Source organism: Protopterus annectens, chromosome 12.part0, assembly GCF_019279795.1.
Source record: "Protopterus annectens isolate FY-2018-M chromosome 12.part0, PAN1.0, whole genome shotgun sequence".
In the NCBI taxonomy this organism is placed as follows: Eukaryota; Metazoa; Chordata; order Ceratodontiformes; family Protopteridae; genus Protopterus; species Protopterus annectens.
The window spans coordinates 1,011,558,925-1,011,578,714 of NC_056746.1; the positions used below are offsets into that span (position 1 = coordinate 1,011,558,925).

The following is a 19,790-nucleotide window of genomic DNA, read 5'->3' on the forward strand; positions in this document are numbered from 1 at the left end:
TGGCTCTTTCAGCAGCTCATCATTCCAGATGACATGATTAAAAGCCATTCAGACTTATAACTGAGAAAAACAACCTCCATTTCTGAAGAAGCTGTCAACACCTGTCTCTTATTATAGGTGAGGTGGCAGGTGTTTGTAATATTTTTATCCTGGAAAAAATATATATATATATATATATTTGTTTTGTGCATATGAGTAGTATAAGCTTATTGTACTACCATTGTTATATGCTTTTAGATACAATGTCAGGGAACTTGCATTTGAACTCCTATTGTAATTGTCATATGTACAAATGTATAATTATGTAATCTTCCTTGGAGCTTTTCTCCCTGTATCTCTGCTGAAAACGGGCTTCTGGCCCAGTCGGACATGACCTGGTTATCAAATGGAAATAAATAAATAATAAAGTAAGCTGATGGTGCTCCAAGCTGCCAGTGGGCACTACATCAGGAGTGGGCACAGGAAAATATATACTTTCTGATAGAGGCAAATGTGCATAAAGTGCAGACAATGCTAGCATCAGTTACATTTTATTGAAATAAAGAAGGCATAAGAACAAAATAGATAGATAGCTATTACTTGTGTGCATGGATACACCAATGGAAACCTGTAGAAAAGCCAGGGGGAAAAACAATTCTGAGTCAAGTTATGTGTTGAAGGATGCAGTAAGCCCAGAATAACAGTATAACAAAATTATGGGTCAGGATTGCACTAGTTTTATGAAATATTATCCATGGGACTATAACTAAGATGTGATTCTACTGTAAAGCACATACAGAGTATAAATGGTAGTTTATTCAACTTGAACTTCATCTACAACTTATTTTTTTCTTTTTGACTATACACTTAATTTGCATAAAACCTAGAATAAACCTATAAATAAAGGAATTGAGAAAAATGACAGAAAGGGAATGTGGCAGCAGAAGCAACAAAATTTACGCAATTGCAACATTAGCATCCTGCATCACAAAGATTACAGGAAAGGGAGTAAAGATGAATTATGGAATGGAAACTGGTTACGGAGTTATTATAAAACAAGTGGCCTAACTAGCCCCACTCCCACCCCCTGCAAAGGATGAGGAAGTACAACAATAATCTGTGCTCACATATCTCTCAGGGAGATGTATTGAAAGTCTAACTGTGATGACCCTAAAGTGGGTCATCTGTGGAAAGATAACACCACTTCAAAGATTTCCCATTTCGTTTGGCCAGGCCTGATGCAAGGATATATACACAGTGTTACTGTAAATTCTGTCAACTTGTCATTGAGTACCTCCCCATCTATAAAGGATTTACCTCTGTCTTATATGATGGGGATGGATATTGTAACCTCACAACAAAGATCTGGACAAGGTTATAAATATTTCTTGCTATTACGGATTATTTGACAAAATTTCCAGGACTCATTCACAGAAATATGCCAAAAGAACTGTGCTTGAGATAATTCAATTCTTTCCATACCATGGAATTTGAAATAATATTTTGATGATCCAAAGTCCTAATTTCACTGCCTCATATTCTTAGGATTAAAGCAATGACTTCCATTGTTTAATAACAATACACAGATAGACTAATCGAGCAGAACAATGAAACACTGAAACAAATGTCAAGAAAACACATGCAAAGCAAGCCAGCTAGGGTGTTTCAATTATTATTTTACTGTTTGCCTACTGGGATATGCCATAGGCTTCTACAGGATATACCCCATTTCACTTATTCTGTAGGAAAAACTCAAGTGGATAATTTAATTGTCACAGATGGAGTGGCTGCTTCAGCCTGGGTAGAGTAGCTGAGAGATCTTTGTCTCTCAGTGCTTTGGTTATATTTATCAAGATTTTGGTGCTTTTTGAAATAGCTCCTTCTGGTTTTCCAACAAATGTAACTTTGTGCTATACTGTTCTGTACGGTGCTAAGGGGTTATGAGATGTTACAAGTTTTTTTGGGCTATGAGATGTGGTGCACTGATACAATGACCGAGTATTTTATTTATTTATTTATTTAAATTTGTTGACCGGGAGTGTCCGACTGGACGTAGGTCCATTTTCAACGGAGGCCCGGGTAAAAAAGCTCCACAGTAAAATAAACAGACAGTAGTTACATTGGATTACATAGCGATTAACAATTTAACACAGCAATTACTTACAACATATTTACAGATGAATAACATAGTACATCAGTAGACAACTAGAATCTTTATCTGTGAAGTACATAACAGACATTAACAAATGTTACAATGAGAAGTTCCTGCTGTATAGTAAGTACTAGGCTTATGAGCATCTCAGCTTGCTATAATCAAGGTAGTTAGTGGAGTGGAAAGAAAGGTAGTGGTTGGATGGAGTGGATGGTATTAGAGTGGGAGTTGCAAGGGCATAGCCAGCATGTTTTTAGGTGCGCTTTTAGTAAAGTTTTGAAGTGGGTGCATGATGGTATGGAGGTAATTGTAGGTGGGAGTGAGTTCCATAATTTGGCTATGGCGCAAGAGAATAGTGCTTCACCAGCAGAGTTATTGACTTTAGTGATCTGCAAGTGATTTTTGTTGCTGGATCTTAGTGGTCTGGTGGTGTGATAGGGTTGGAGTAGATTCTGGAGGGATGGGACATTTGGTGGATGGTTTACTAGTTTGTGGGCGAGTGAGAGTTGATACCACTGAAGGAGGTGAGGGAGTTCAAGCCAGCCCAGTTCAGCAAGTGAGAGACAGTGGTGACTATGGTAGGATGCCCCTGTGGCGAATTTGGGGATTTTGTTGTAGCAGGTCTCTGGCTTGTTTAGATCACATTGCCTTAGGTTGGTATATATTGGAGAGGCATAAAGAAGGGTGGAGATAAGGTGTGAATTTGCTATTGAAATATTTGCTGCTTTGGTGAGAAATTGCTTATTTCTGTATAATGCTCCTAGTTTTTTGTTGACTTTTTTTATGGTCATGGATATGTGAATGTCAAATTTTAGTTTATTGTCTATTTCCACTCCTAGCAATTTGGTGTGTTCAGTTGGGTATATAGTGGTGTTGTCTTTTGCTGTGATGTTAAAGTGAGAGTTGTTTTGAGTATGTTTGGTGGGTTGGAAGATGAGTAGTTTAGGTTTGTTTGGGTTGAGTATTAATTGGGCATCGGATAACCAAGTTTCAACAGAGGAAAAGGCTTCCTGTGTGACTTTTTGCAGTTTGGGTAGGGACTGGGCTGAGCAGATGATGGTTGAGTCATCTGCGTATTGTATGAGTGTGCCATGTTTGGTGGCAGAGGCTAGATTATTGGTGGAAACAGAGAAGAGTAGGGGTCCAAGGATGGATCCTTGGGGAACCCCTATGGAGACAGGTAGTTAGGGAGATATGTCATTCTGCCATACAATGGAATGTTGGCGGTCAGACAGGTAACTGAAACTAGTTGGTGACTGATTGAGAGAAGGATAGGTTATTGAGGACAGAGATGAGTTGTTTGTGTGGGACCATATCAAATGCTTTAGATAGGTCTAGGAAAGTAGCAGAGGAGAGATAGCCATTGTTTTTATGCTGAAGGATAGTGTTAGCAAAGGAGAGTAAGGCAGTGGTGGTGCTATGGTTTGGTCGGAAACCATGCTGAGTATTGGAAAGGAGGTTGTTAGTAAGGAGGTAGTCTGAGATCTGAGAATGTATGCATCTCTCTAGTATTTTGGAGAGTGGAGAGAGAATAGCTATGGGGTGGTAATTGGTTAGTTTTGTGGAGGGGCCGCCCTTGTGGAGGGGAATTATATGTGATACTTTCCACAGTGTGGGAATGTAACTTTCTGACAGAGATCGGTTAATCAAGATGGATACTGGGTAGGCCAGAGCATCAGCTGCGATTTGTAGGTATTCACTTGGGAGGTTGTCTGCTGCTAATTTGGTGGGTTTAAGTTTAGTTAAGAGTTTTTTTTATGTTGGAGGTAGGTACAGGAGAAAAAGAGAAGGCAGTGGGGAGATTACTAGTTGAAGGTGTGGGTTGGAGGGGTGGGGTTTGTGTTGTTTAGCTAGTGATAGTATGGTTTGGGTGAAGTGTGTGTTGAATGAGGTAGCAATATTTTCTGAGGAGTGAGGGATGTTAGGAGGAGGGGTACTGACTTTACCTGGGTGGAGGATGGAGTTTATGGAGGACCAGAATTGTTTGGGGCTGTGTTGTGAGGAGTCTAGGGAAGACTGGTAGTATTGGAATTTGTCCTGTTTTATTAGCTTTTTGACTCTATTGCGTAGTTCTAGGAATTTCTGTCTAGCTGAGGGGTTTTGGTTTTGCACCAGTGCTCCCAGGCTTTATCCCTGTTTTTCATTTCTGACTTAGTGGTTTTCTGTAGCCATGGGGAGGGTTGTGCTTTGGTTATGGAAAATCTTATGGGGGCATGGTAATTAAGGATGTTCAGGAAGGTAGTATTAAAAATTCAACTCGTCATCTAGACTGAGGTACTTTAGAGGATGCCAGTTACATTCTTTGAGGGATGAGATGAATGTGAGTGGGTTAAAGTTTAGTTTTTTACGTATTTGATGGTAGATGACAGGTTTAGCTTGGTATAGGTATTTTTGAGTAGGAATGTTGGGGAGTGATCACTGAGGCTATCTGATAAGCAGCCTGTTATATATGACTGGGGGCTCTTACTGACTAGTATCCAATCCAGGGTAGTGTGCTTGCTGGAGTTTTATTTTTCCTGGTTGGTGACTGGACTAGTTGGGTGAAGCCATGAAGGTGTACATGATGGGTTGGATTGTTGCCAGAACAGGATTGCCAGTCAATATTGAAATCACCTAAGATGATAGTTTCTTGGGGGAGATGGTGGGTAGACCAGCTGAGGAGGTTTTCTAGTGGAGGGATGTTTTGGCCAGGTGGGAAGTAGCATCCAACTATGTTGATGGTTTTGTTTTGGTTAATTTTGAGGTTGGTATATATTATTTCTTCATTGCCTATTTGTGGAGCTGATGATTTTAAGATCTGGATGTCTAGATGCTGTTTAAATATTATAGCTACACCACCTCCTTTTTTGTTTAGCCAGTCTACTCTTAGTATGCCGTAACCTGTAGGGAGTATTTGCTCACTAGTAATGTGAGGTTTTAGCCAGGTTTCTGTCAGGATAACTATATCTGAGGAGTACAAGTCTATGGTGGCATGGAGTTCATGGACTTTGTTGGATATACTTCTAACATTTAGGCTTAGTAGAAGAAAGTCACTTGGCTTTCTATTGGCTGTAATATGGGAGAAGTTGTGGTTTCTAGTCTGATTATGAGGATTGGGGTTGGAGATGTTAGGGCCAGGGTTGGGGTGGATGTCTCCACTTAGGACTAGTTTTGATATGCATGAGATTATTAGTTTTCTCAGTTTTTGAATGTGTTTGCTTATAAGGGAAGCTTTATGATTGTGCTCTGTGGGTAATAGGTATGGTAGGAGGGTTACTATGTTATGTTGTAGGGATGCTTTATGTTTGAGTAATATAGTTGGTAGAATATGTGGGGGGTGCATAGGGATGGTTCTTGAGCTGGTGGGAGGGCAGCTGAGTGTGGGTGAGACATGAGTGGTGGTGTGAGTAGTAGTACAGTGGTAGTGGTTGAGTGGGGGAATGATGGAGCTTTGGTAGGATGTAAGATATGCAAGAAGAGTGCATGCACTGAGCATAGGAAAGGTATGCTTGTACATGTTAGTTGAGGAGGTGTGATAGTAGTGGGAAGATGGAGGAGGTAGTGTTGGGTCAGTTAGTGTTAGCGCCGTGGTTGGCTATTGGAAGGATGGGAGGGGTTTGAGTGCAATAAAGGTGGGACCACTGGGGTGGGAGGGAATAGGGGGCAGGGTGGGGAGCAAAGCGGGTAGAGACCCTGTTAGTTGCTCGTATGAGGGGCTGGAAACAATCACAAAGCAAAGACAAGTATGTGTTAAGTACGATCACATGACACCGGACTATGACTTGTTTGATCTTTTTTTTTTTTATTTCTCCAGATCTTTTGGGTTTCTAATACTATGACAGGAATGGACCCAATTGCTAAGTCAAAGTGTGATTAAAGTTCATGAAATTAGTATTGTTTCAATCTTTGTTGTCAGCCAAAAGTGCTCTTCGCAGCACCCGCAATGTGCCCAGTAATGGGGTTACATGGATTGGTAACATACCTAAATGCAATTGTAAATTCTTTTTTATAAGACTCATTGCTCCTTCTACTATTGGAACTGTCTGGGTATTTTTCTTCTACATTGCTCTTATTTTTGCCTGCTGATCTTGATATTTTATGACTTTGTGTCTCTCTGTACGCAAGACACTGTAGTCACTGAGTGTACTGATTTCAATGATCAATGCTACTTTTGTCTTCTTTTTTTAGACCAATATATTTTCAGTTCATGTTTCCAGTGTTTTTCAGCCACTTCAATACCATAATGTTTGCACAATCCCCAGTGTAACAGTCTTTGCCACATTATTATGCCTTTCAGTATACAGTCCTTCTGCCATTAGTATGGCACAACCAGCAACAAAGATGTGCGACTGTTTCCAATTCGGTTTTACAAAACATACTTTTGTCTGTTTCTCCCACATGTTCAATGGATGTTGTAAACCAGTGTGTACGTAGCCCACTATCTTGGGCTGCCAATATTAACCTTTCATCTCTTGGTTTGAATTTGTCTCTCCTCAACCATTCCTGCATTTGTTCCTGCTCAACATGAGGTTCTTCCGAAAGTTTTCTATACTTGCAAACTATATTTATGCTTTTTCCAGATTTCTTGCCTTCTCATCTGGTCCTTCACCTTATATTCTTTCTTTTGTTTTTGGCACATTCAGTAGCTGCCTGATTTTTATCTACTTCTAGTTTGACTTTCTTTCCTTCTTGACACTGATATGCTTCTACTAAATTAAGCAGAAAAGTCATCTTAGATTTATTCTCCTCATGTTTCAAAACTTTCACTACACTTGGGTCTTGTGAGGTCAGCAGATATGTGTGGAGTCCCACAATTGCAGATCTATACATGTAATCAGTTTCAAGGAGGCCCATCCCTCCTTCGGAACGGAGAATATATAATCTTGGTACACATTGATTTTTATAAATCATTTGGTGAGCATGAAGCATCCTTCTTGTTTTCCTGTCTAATCTATCCAACATGTTTTGGGGCTAGTCAATCACTCCAAAACTGTAGGGTAGGACAGGAAGACCAAATGGGTTTATAACTTGGATTTTGTTCCTAGATGTCAATGCTGTTTTCAGAATTAATTTAAGTCTTCTAAAGTATTCCTTACTAAGTTTTATTCACATTTGTTCATGTTTTATTGTTGATCCTTCATCAGTTCCCAGAGATGTATACACTCCCTCTTGCTCCATTTCTTTGATATCACATTCTTGTCCCAAACTGATGTTTTCCTGGTGCTGCAGCTTTTCTGCTTTAAAGGTTGCTTTTGCACACTTACCAAGACCAAATGACATTCTTATAACATCTGAAAAAGTTTTGACAACCTGCAGATGTGCTTTTAGTTCCTCATCTAATGAGCTATACAGTTTTAAATCATCGACAAAGAGAAGATGAGAAGTCTTTTCACTTTGTTGTTTTCTAGGAGCCAAATTGTAGCCATGGCCTAAGCTGTTAAGTAAACAGCTTAATTGGTTAATGGCAAAGCAGAATAGCAACAGTGACAGAGAGACACCCTGGAATATCCCCCTTTGAATTTTTATCCCCTAGGATAATAATCAATCCTTTATCATGGCTTAATTACAAAGTGGTCTACCACCGTTTCATGGTCCACTGTAATGTAGTCGATCAGTGTAGGGTGCATCTTATACATTTTTAAGCACTCTTTTATCCATGAATGTGGGATACTATCAAATGCTTTTTTATAGTCAATCCATGCCATACTTAAATTCTTCCCCTTTTTACAGTTCTCCAGTATGGCTTTAACAACATGATCCTTTGTTCCATATTATACCCTTTTGTTCTACTGCTTTAATTGAGTTTTCTTCTAAATGACTATAAACTCTGTCAGAATCAATTCCCATGTATAGTTTACATGTCCCTGGAAGGCAAGTTATTGGTCTATAATTTTTAGGGTAGCTTGTAGGCTCACTCTTAAGTTGGACCGTTGTTTTGCCTGTAGTTATCCAGGTTGGTGTCTGTTCGGGGTGCGCATATAAATTGTTCTTACTCATGGCTAAATGTACATGCAAAAATGTTAATACTTTTAGCCAAAAGTAAGGTACTGCATCTGGATCTGTGATTTTCCAAATTAGAGGCTTTTCTTAACTTTGTTTCAATTTCTCTGGCTGTTACTTCATCCTATTTCATATCCTGCACCTTTAAACTTCTTATTCTTTCTTTTACTTCTTCTATCCATTTAGCATCTTTGTTATGTTCCATAGGATCATCATAGAGAATTCTCTAAATGTATTTATTTCCTCTTTTTTTGCAGTATTTCAATTTCTTTTATCTTGTTTCCCAGTTCTCTATAAAACTTTTTTGGGTCATCAGTAAACTGCTTATTTTGTACTTTTCCTTTTTATTTATCTGTGTATCTTAAGTCTTTCCATCTGTGATGTAATTTTTAGTTTATTTGCGATAGTGCATGATAGAACCTAGTCTGTTCTAATACTGCGCATTGCTTTTATCACATCTATCTTCCTTAGTATTTTTGTTGATCTATTCCCTCATCTACAGACTTCTAATACTGACACTTCTTGACTTAATTGCTTTATAATTTTCTCTATTCGATATTTTCATGATGGCATTTGACTTCTCCCTTTCCTTTCCCTCCCTACCCTGTGCTCTTGTGGTAGAACTTTTCAATTATTACTCTTAGGTGTGAGGTGGCAGGTTATTTAAAACAGAGAGAAGGACTAAGATGAAGTGGCCAAAGATGCTGTCTAGATCAAGTCCACATAGTGCAAAACAGTTCACTTAACAAGGCACAGAAATGAAACTGACAGGTTAAACCATTTTATGTTATAAGACTAAGTAAAGTGATGGAGGTGACTGCTGATTTACTTCACCAGTCAAAACCTAGGAGCTGAATGCCAAGTGTATCAAACATGACACTACGTGCCTCTGTGTTGTTGGGATGGACGTCTAGTATCTAGGTTAAAATGTTTTCTTTCTCCGTGACTTTGTTCAGTTTCTTTAGCTAAATTAAACAGGTTTCAAACAATTCATATCAAGAATCATCATAACAGCAGGCATTAAAAAACTCATCCATAAGTGGTGTAGTTAGCAGACAGAGAAAACAGAATGCTGTACAATTTTATTGTGTCGGACCTGTAAAGGAAATTTGGGCAACACACCCATCTGCTTCCCCCACTGCGTATAAATGATCAAGTGACAGCAGTCACTTAATAGCAACTTCAACTTGTAAGCTATCAAAAAAAGAACATTCTGATAGTTTACAAGCTGTAATTATGTGATTGTGATTACATATAGGTAGATTGTAAACTGTCAAAATGTTCTGCTTTTTTCAAAGGTAGACAGCTTGTAAGCATAGTTTTGAAAAACAGAACAGTCTGATGATTAGACAGTTTACAAGCTGTCTATAAGTGATTGCAATCACCTCCTCTCAGCCTGTAAACTGACAAGGAGTTTTTTCTTTTTTTTTTGCTAAGTTTGGCAGCCCTTCAAGTTGGCATGTTGGGCAGGTACCCCATTTACTCAACCTTCCTATACGACAACAAAATACCATGCAAAAAAAGATTAATACATTTCCACTAAAGGATTTTTTTAAATAAAAAAAAATATTAAGCAAAAATGAAACTTTACGCTGCATTTTACATCTGCTAACAGGGCAATAATGACTGCAAAAGCTGTATATACATAAGTCAAAGCATTAAACCTTCATACATGAATCAGGAATCCAGAGGCTGTGCTGTGAGAAGGAACATGATGCTATTTGCAGGGTACTATTTGGAACAGAATTTGATTTTCAAAATGGCATAGGTCAAGTTCAGGGATGAAAAGGAGCAAGTTAACTGCAGAAAGCAGATCTGCAGCTGAGCGAGAAGACTGGGAGTGCAGAATTATTTAATTTACAGTGACATCATTTTGCTGGACAGTATCAAACTGAATCTGTATTGCTGAGGTGAAACGTTTATTTCTGTGCAATACTTCCCATAAGTTCTGAAAGTCGCTTTACAGAGAAATGATAGGAGAGTCTATCTGGGAAATTGACTGATGGGAGAAGAGAAATGATGCTCCCTACGCAGATTTGCTGTTAAAAGTGAATTATTTAATTCTTTTTCACTGTTCTAGTCTTTGGCTGGACAGTATAAAGCTGAAGTCATGTGACTAAAATTACATATTTACTTATTTTCTGTGTAATTCTTCCTAGATGTTTGGACACTTGCTTTACAAAGAAATAGTGTACGATCCTGTAAGAAGCTCTCACTGGAGGAGGCAATAACAACACTCCATGTGTAAAAATGCTGAAAGTGATGAATTATTTATTTGGATTCACTGCATGTGCCTTTGACTGCACAGTACCATAACAAATCTGAGCCCATGCAAACACTCATCCTTTTCCACATTTTCTTCACGTTAACTGTTAATGTACAAAGTAGCACATTTGCTAGTCAAAGTGAAACCAATGGCTTCTGAAGGAGGTAAATACTGCAATGTTTTCATTCTGGTGGGTAATTCTAAGAAGCAGCACACTCTTTGCTTGGCCAGATTTTTACTACCTTGCCAGACTAGTTAGGTTTTGGCAGCAGCATGTGTGATAATGTTTTACAGCTGTTCTTCAACATCTCCCAGGCTGCTCTGTAGTTTCACTGTGGAGTTCAGCATGTAGAAAGTACAGTTACCAACTAGACACGTACTTTACAAGCACATTACCAGGTATGATTAGCAAACGTTTCGAACATGAGCATGCTCAGAAAAGTAATCCTTGCAGCACTCCCGCAGTGAATGCCCTGGAAACAGAGCAGAAGGCTGTCCGATCATTTACGGGTAGGTACCATTAGAAACCACAACACAGGGATGTTCATATAAAGCCTTCAGGTTGTTAACTATTGAACTCTATCTGGTCTTAATCAGAAAAGGAAATAAAGGCATAACATGTGTGATAATGCAGGTAAAGGCAAGATTACTGCTATGTTTTACTGTCTGGACTGGTCCCATGAGCAACAGCTGGTAAATTTATTTATTAGCTGGTGTACACTTATTTCATTTTGTCACTCAGGTTAATTTTACTGGTCCAAAGATTCCTTTTCAGAGGTGACAAGAGGGGAAAAGCTCCACAATACAAACCAAAGCTCAAGCTTTAAAGAAGCTTTACAGCTTTAAAGTAGCCTATGCAACACATTTTTGGGAGAAGGGGAACTGCAGTACCCCTAGAGGCATAGGAAGGGCATGCAAGTTTTTCCTACACAGCAAACGGAGGCCAAGATCAAACCCCCGACCTTGAAGTACTGCATAACATTAATCACTGGGTTGCTGGTTGAATACACGCAAAAATACAAGCATAATACATATAAAAAGGTAAATGCATGTTAGGCACACATTACATGCAAATAGCTGTCTCATCAACCCAAAGCATGTGTGATACAGAAGAATGCAGGCAGTACCCACATTACAGCTGCAGTCTATGCATAAACAGCTTTTATAGTTCAGGTGCTGATGTCATATGTTCAGAAGAATAAATATACAATCTCTTCTTTTCTGTGATGTGTTTTCTAATGACAGCCTTTGCTACATAACTGTATGATAAACTGACACCAAGCATTGGGCAGTTTTTCTAATGACAGCCTTTGCTCTCTCATTCTGAGAAAGCCTACACATCAAGCTTGGAGCATCATGTACTGTGCTACAGACATTCCACGTTATCAAACGTCATAGATGTATGTAAAAAAACATATGGGAAAACATGCTTACCTATTTTGGTAAGGATCTGGTCTGTGATGTCCTATATGTGTGTGATTTCATTTTTTTTGTTGTAATAGGTATTAGACTTTTGGACAATATATTCTTTAGTACTGTGACTAGACTGCTAAATGCAAAAATACAAAGAAATGCAAGCATGTCTACTTCATAGCCAGATTTACCCAATTTACAAAAAAAAAAGTTCTTTAAAATATCGCTGTTCAACTTCTCAAGTTTCCAGTCTTTTTCTTTATGATTTCTGTTTTACTGATTAATTTATGGCAAAAATATATTTCGCCTTGCCTGTCCTCTGAGTGGACAGGAGACATTTCCAGAGCAAAATGCTTTTGAGAACACCTTGATGTTTTATATTTGCTATTAACTTCTTTATATTTAAGTAACATATCCAGTATAACTCCTGCGCACAGGTTTTTGTCCCCTGTGTAAACAACCATTAGATGGAAGTCAGCTGTATGAATGATTAGCATGAGAAAAGGTAATATGTATCCAGGATATTACAATCACAAGGCTGTGCGCATCACATGCAAACTAAAAACCTGTGAAGAATGTATGCTAATACAACATACATTTTAATAACAGTTAAATGGTTTACTCAATTTATGTAACAAAGAGAATTTGTACATTAAAATGACAATGATAAATACAGTTTAATAAGATATTATGTCAAACAGAGACAAGCTGCTTTTCCCTTTTTCCTGCACTGTAGTCTACACAGTGCTGATGAGTTTGGTTTAAGAAAATGATGTACTGCAGGTTTCAGAAAGCACAATAAACAGAAGCATTTGATACTTCATAAAGTCCCTCTGTATCCCAATAAAATATGCCAGAAAATAACTGGCACTAATATTGTATGTTCTTGTGTGACATCATTACCTGTCATCAAGGGCACGTCATCTAAAGGCCATTCTGATTAGGGCAAGGGGTGATTTCATGTCCTTATACCATAACAGCCCCCCCCCCCACACACACACACACATACAGACTAAGGGAGTTGCAAAAGTAAATGTAAATGTAGGAAGTCCTTTACATGAGGTTACACCTGTCCAAAATTGTGAATTAACCTACCAGACAGATCCCTGAACATTCACTACAAACTATTGTTAGACTGGCACAGCAAGTAAGAAAAAGTCCTAGTGCCACAGTCTAATAGAAGCTTGCAACCCGGCCACCTATCCCTCACTCTTAGGGGAACAGGTGAACAACAGCTGGGCTGGCTGGCTACCTGATGTAAGTTGATGGAATAATGAGAGATAGCGCTACCCAGTAAACTAATAACTTCCCAAATCATGGAGTGCCAAAGACAACAGAAGGGGATACATGCCAGCATGCAGAAGCAAATATTCTCAGTTGCTAGACTGATATGAAAATCCATGGTGTACCTATTTGTATTCAGGCAGCTTTTCTGAGGTGTCAAATCTCTACATGTCTGTAGGAAAAAAAAAAAAAACAAAAAACAAATATGCAGACAAAAGGCATTTTCCATACATGATTCTACTTCAGGACTGCAAGGTGCAAGTGTTATTAGGTTACCTCAGGGCATATGCACTCTGGCCACCTTATTCCACCTGCTCGGATAAACATGTCAGGTAGTCTGCAGTAAAGTACAGTTGTGTACCTACCATAAATGTAGATGTTCGAGTGTATTCACTTTTGCAGTCATTACAATTGGGTTATCCTGCTGGCAGGCTGCCTGCAGTCGGCCTGAATTCCAAAGTCTAGGTCCGGCATCGGTTGCTGTCGCCTCCTCCCTGACATCAGTGCGCCAGGGGTATAAAGGATGCATCCAATGCCATTTTCTTCAGTTTTTCTTGCCCCAGGTGTCAGGTGCCCCTAAAATGATAGGCTAAATTATGCCAATAAGCATGCATGCACAAAAAAACAACTTTTCCTTCATCTACAAGCAAATACACCACATAGGTTGTATAGAATAGAGAAGTACTGATAAGTCCCAGCAAAGGAAAAGGGGGATGGTGGGAGGGTAACCTGGACTGCAACAGTGAATACACTTGAACATCTACATTTATGGTAGGTACACAACTGTACTATGTTCATCGTGTTTCACGGTTGCAGTCATTACAATTGCATTGAATCCCAAAGCTAAGGTTGGGAGGCTGGTGCTAAATAGGATTAGGATTAGGAGAGGCTATCAGGCCCTGCATAACTGCAGTGGCAAATCCTGCCCTGGATTTAGAGTAGAGAGGTAAGTGATAGTGCTTTGTAAAAGTATGCACTGAACTCCAAGTTGCAGCCTCTAAGATGTCTTTGGTTGGTACTCCTCTGAGGAAGGCTGCTGAAGTGGCTGCTGCTCTGGTTGAATGTGGCCTAATGCCCTTAGGCACTGATTTGCCATGTTGTGAATAGCAGAAATGAATGCAGTGGCCTATCCACTTTGAAATAGTCTGCTTTGAAGTAAGCTTTCCTTGTGATCCTGCAGCATATGCCACTAGAAGTTGTTTAGTCTTTCTGAAAGCTTTGGTTCTGTCCAAGTAGAAGCGTAGCTGCCTGTGAATGTCCAAAGAATGCAGAATTCTCTCACCCTTATTCTGTGGGTTTGGATAAAAGGTAGGCAAATTAATTGTTTGGTTAAGGGCCACACTGAACACTACCTTAGACATAAATGTAGGGTTTGTCCTCAGAGAAACCCTGTCAGGATGGAAAATGATAAAAGGTTCCACAGCCATGAGTGCCTGTAACTCTGAGACTCGTCTAGCAGAGGTTATTGATAGGAGCAGATCTGTTTTCCAGGATAAGAATTTTATATCAGCTGTAGAGGCTGGTTCAAACGGAGGCAGTGTGAGTTTTTCCAAGACATAGTTGAGGTCCCATGCAGGTATTGGTGCTCTCCGTAGAGGTCTTATGTTTTTGGCCCCCCTGAGTTACTGCCTTAGTAATGGATGAAAAAAAAAATAGGTGGTTCTGTATTGTAATGAGCTGAAATGGCAGAGGCGTGAATTTTAATTGATGAAAAGGAAAGGCCTTTATCAAGCATCTCAGTTAAGTATTGCAAAACCTGAGGAATATTTGGAACAATCATGTCAAAACCTTGTACCTGGTTCCATGCACAGAATCTCTTCCATTTTTCTGCATAAGATTTTCTGGTGCTAGGCCTCCGGCCTTCAAAATAACATCCATCACTGCTTTAGAGAGAGGTGTGCCTTGACTGGCTACATTATCCACCATGCTGCCAGGTTTAGGGTCCTGAGTTGGCTGTGCAGTATTTGACTGTCCTGTTGGGTCAATAAGTGAGGAATTTGAGGTAAAGTCCAAGCTAGGCATTGAGACAGGCTCTTTAGGATTGGGTGCCAGCGCTGGTGGGGCCAGTCTGGGGCAATCAGTATCATTTTTGATCTCTCTTGTCTGACCTTGAGGAGTACCTTGGGGAGGAGAGGCAGAGGAGGAAAGGCATATACTGTTAGGTGTTTCCAGCTGAAGGACAGAGCATCCACTTTCCATGCTTGCTTGTGATAAGTCCTTGTGCAGAATTTCTGTAGTTGGTAGTTGTGAGGGGAGGCAAATAGGTCTATGTCCGGGCATTCCCAGTTCCTTGTTATCATGCTGAAGACTTGTGGATCCAATTTCCACTCATGGGGATCCATTAGGTTTCTACTTAGTTCGTCTGCCAGAGTATTTGTCCTTCCTGGCAGGAATTGTGCTTGCAGATATACTTGGTAAGTCAATGCCGTGTCCCACAAGTTCATGGCTAGCCTGCAGAGGGGGTAGGAATGTGTGCCTCCCTGCTTGTTTATGTACCACATGACTGTAGTATTGTCCGTCCTTATCAGTAGTTGTCCTGGATGAAGTAGATTCTTTAAGGCTGTCATGGCATTCTGAACAGCTAGCATCTCTTTTTGATTGATATGTAGATGCATTTGACTTGCGGACCATGTGCCCTGAATACATCTTCCTGCCATATGGGCCCCCCAAGCATAATCTGATGCATATGTTGTCAATATCTGCCTGGCTGTGGGTAAGGTGAATGGCTGTGCCGTGTTGTGGTGACAAGCTTTTGCCCACCATTGAAACTCATGTTGCAGGCAGGGAATGAGGGTAATTATTGTTTCTAGGCTGTGTCAATGTTGAGTCCAAACACTTTTTAGATACCATTGAAGTTTCCTCATATGCACCCAGGAATATTATCTTTTGAGAAGGTACGAGTTTTGATTTCTTTTCATTTACTGTGAACCCTAGACCTGTTAGTAATCTTTTTACAAATGCCAGATGCTGTAGTAGAATGTCCTTGTCCTCTGCTTGAATAAGGCAGTCATCCAAGTAAGGATATACTTGTATTCCTCTTTGTCTGCAAAATGCAATCACTGGTGCCAGGCATTTTGTGAAGACGCTGGGTGCAGTAGATAAGCCAAAGGGCAGTGCAGAGAATTTGTAGTGCATTGAGCCAGCTATAAATCTGAGGTATCTTCTGAATGATTGTCTGATTGGGACATGCAGGTATGCCTCTTTTAGGTCTAAAGTCACAAGCCAAGCCCTCTTGCCCAGCATGGACAGAAGCTGCTGCAGAGTTAACATTTTGAATTTTGAAATATCCAGGAATGTGTTTAGGATAGACAGGTCCAGTATTGGTCTCCAGGCTTTGTCCTTTCTGGGCACCAAGAATAACCTTGAGTAGAATCCTAGTCCCTGCTCTTGCTGTGGTACTAGCTGAATAGCTCTCATATTCATGAGGGATGAAACTTGTTTTTGTGCCTCTGCCCATTGATTGCGTGGCAGGTCTGGCATACCGTTTGGCCTTGGCAGGGTGTGAAAGTGGAACCTGTAGCCTTGTGATACGATATTTAGGACCCATTTGTCCTGGGTGATCATGTGCCAAATTTTGTGAAAAAAGTGCTAGTTTTCCCCCCAAAGGGGCTACCAGAAGATAAGTGCTTGGTGCGGCAGAGGAAAGTCATTGAGACTGTTTCCTGTATGGCTGTGATTTTTCCTCTCCACTTTTGGGGGTAGAAGCACCCCATTGTTTAGGCCTGTATGAGCCTTGGGGCTGTGATCTGCCTCTGGGGCATCTGTATCTGCTTCTTTGTGGCCTGTCTGACACTAGAAAGGACCAATTCTTTGTAGGCCAGCTCCTGCTAAATCTGGGAAGGCTGTACCTGCAAGAAATCCTTGACTGTTTGCATAGATTTAGCTTTGTCCTCCATTTTCTTCAACACCTCTTCTGCTTTAACACCAAACAAAGTATCATGCTGTAATGGAGCATCTAATAGTTTTGCTTTAACATGATCAGGAAGACTCTGTTCTTTTAACCAAGCATGCCTCCTAATGACAGAACCTGTAACAGCGGCGCTGCAGGAGGCCTCTAGAGAATCAAAACCACATTGCAAAGTATGCTTTCCCACTTGTTCAGCTGCATGCAATAAATTCTGCATTTCTTTGTTTTCTGCACATTCTGAATTTGTCAACATTTTCTGTTTAAGCAGTGGCATACAATATTGCTGATATTTAAGCATATGAAATTGGCAATTTAAAGCTCTTACAGCCAAGGTAGCAGAAGTATAAATCTTTTTCCCTCATCTGTCCAGGGCCCTAGAATCCCTATCAGAGGGGATAGGGTTTTTTTACAGTGGAAGCCTTGACCCATTTGGGACCCTGAGAGATAGTTTCTGGGTCAGCAGCAGGGTTTTTATAAAGAAATTTATGTGAATCAGGAACCCTGTAGTATCAGTCTGGCTTAACAGGAGCTGGTGGTAAAGAGTCTGGAGATAGACTGGACTCTGAAAATACATCATCTACAATAGATCAGACACAGGTACTTGCTGACATTGCTATGGGTGACCTTTGTAGGGAGGATACAGGAGCACCTTTGATCAACAGGTCGTATTCCCATACACGTGTCAACACGACCAGTAGTACATCCTTTGTGAACAGGATTGTCATTCCGTTCACCAATAGGAACCATCATATCTTAGATGTCATTAACAAAAATTGGGAGACTTTTGATGGTGGATGAAAGGATCAAGAGCTTAGTTGATGAGAGACCTCGAGTAGCTTATAGGAACATGTTGTCTCTCAATAGATTACTCTGTTATGACAGGGGCCACCAGAATAGTAGAGCTTCAAGAAGAACAGGCACATTTACTTGTAATTCTTGTAATCAATGCAAATACATATCCAGTTCTGATTGTTTTATACATCCTACAACACGACGTTCCTATAATTTTAAACACTATGCAGATTGTAGATCTACCAACTTAGTTTACATTGCCGTATGTCAGACCTGCAGCGTTTTTTACGTTGGTATGACAACAAGAACTTTACGGGAATGCATTAGGGAACATCTCTATGCTATTGGCAAGGGCAATACCACCAATGCCCTAGCTAAGCATGTAATAGACCAAGGATGCTCCCATAGCTTCAAGTTTCAGGTCTTGGAATTAGTTTTCACACATAGCAGATTGGGTAATGTTAGAAACCTTACTGAAGAGAGGGAAGCCAAATGGATACTCAAATTGCAAGCTCACAGGTTCGGGTTAAATGATAGAATAGCACTTAAGCCGTTTTTAGCCAACAGACCTCTTAGACATTAGTTCATATTGTATTATGTCATTTATTGGATGCTATCTTGTTTTTTATTTGTTTTTTATCTGTTATATTTTTATGATTTTTGTTGATTATTTGTGTTCTGATTTGCTGATTTGAAAGGGATGTGACATCATTATGTATATATAAGGGGAGGTTTCTTGATTGTTTTTATGTCTGATGAAGCATTTGTTATAACGCGAAAGCGCTAACTTCTACACTGCAGCTGAATTGTTTTTTGTTTTACAATAAACATGGTTTCTACTATCCGGAGGAAATATATTCTTCTTATGTTTTGCTGTACATGGTGCACCTTCTTGTTTTTCTATTTGTACATCATCTACAATGTCTAAAACAGGTGGGATAGCAAGGGGCCTGTGCTGAGGTAATAAAAGGAAGTCTCTGAACCTTTTCTTGGATTCTGAGTAATCTTGGCTCTCCCAGTGGAAATGCTCCCTCATAGTATGCAGTGTCTCACCAAAAGAATAATCCTCAGGAGGAGAGGCTGAAGGGATAGATTCTTCAGCATCAGAATCCTCATAGGGAGGAATAGAATATTCCTGTTCAGAAGAGGAATCAGAGGAAATGGAAACCTGATCTGAAGATTCATTTTCTATCTCTTGTCTAGGCCTCTTATCAGGAGGGGGATGGGAACCCCTGATCAAAGTAATTAGGTCTTCGCCCATTTTAAGCATCTGTTTTTAGGCATGGTGGCCTGTCCAGGAGAATGCTGTACTTGTTTCTTTGTCTTTAGAGCTGCTTTAGTCTTTGCCTTTGAAGCTGAAGTAGGATTCACATATGACTGTGTAGGCCAGAAAACACCCTCAGAAGCCGATGCCTGCTCAGCGGCTCCGGACCCATCTGAGGGAATAGTTTCCGAGTGTCCAATACCTTGAGTTTCCAGTGTCCTAGTCAGCTCCACGTGGGAGTCGGAAGCGGCCTGTGGCTCTGAGGTAGCAGGCATCAGGGGCTGCAAAAGCACCTCACTGAAAACCGCCGAGCTGGCAACAGGCATAGCGGAAGCCTCATCGTCGGTTTTAGACCTCGGATGCCTGTACTTTTCTTTTTCTTTGCGCTTTTTATAAACTCTGGTAGTCGGTTGTTCTGATGGCATTATATAATTGAATCTTCTGCCAAAGTAATGAAATGCAAAATTGTTCTGATGCTTAATAGTGCGTTGGTTAAATCTAGCACAAAACCGACAGCTAGCAACGTCGTGGTCAGGGCCTAGGCAAGGAATACAGTAAGAATGAAAGTCCTTATGAGGTATTTGCTTCCCACAAGAAATACAATTATTAACTTTTTCTGACATCGGTCTGGAGCAAGAAAAAAGTTTCCCCAATGGCGTACTTAGCTTTAATGAAGACTTTGGATCTGAAATTCGAATTTGAAAATCTCAGGAGTCGGCCAACTGGCACTTGCAAACTGCTTTTGCTTCGGGCA

The 19,790-nt window shown here is 40.1% G+C and overlaps 1 protein-coding gene across 2 annotated transcripts in view; it reads right to left on the minus strand.

Moving 5' to 3' along the window:
• TSHZ2 (teashirt zinc finger homeobox 2) overlaps window positions 1-19,790 on the minus strand; it is a 1,160,839-nt gene that overhangs the window by 423,254 nt on the left and 717,795 nt on the right. The window lies entirely within an intron of this gene.